We start from the raw sequence: 263 nt of genomic DNA, 5'->3' as shown, positions 1-263 counted from the left end.
CAAAAAAAATTAAACAATTTTTTTTTTGAAGGTATGAAATAACCCTGGCAACTCACTGGCTATTCACTGGCAATTCACTGGCAATTCACTGGCTRTTCACTGRCYATTCACTGGCTATTCACTGGMTATTYACTGGCTATTCACTGGCAACACACTGGCAACACACTGGCAACACACTGRCAACMCACTGGCAACTCACTGGCTATTCACTGGATATTTACTGGCTATTCAATGGCAACTCACTGGCTATTCACWGGCTATTC

Source organism: Acytostelium subglobosum (genome assembly GCF_000787575.1).
Source record: "Acytostelium subglobosum LB1 DNA, scaffold: scaffold1, whole genome shotgun sequence".
NCBI classification, from domain to species: domain Eukaryota; phylum Evosea; class Eumycetozoa; order Acytosteliales; family Acytosteliaceae; genus Acytostelium; species Acytostelium subglobosum.
Note: the sequence above shows the minus strand (reverse complement) of the source record.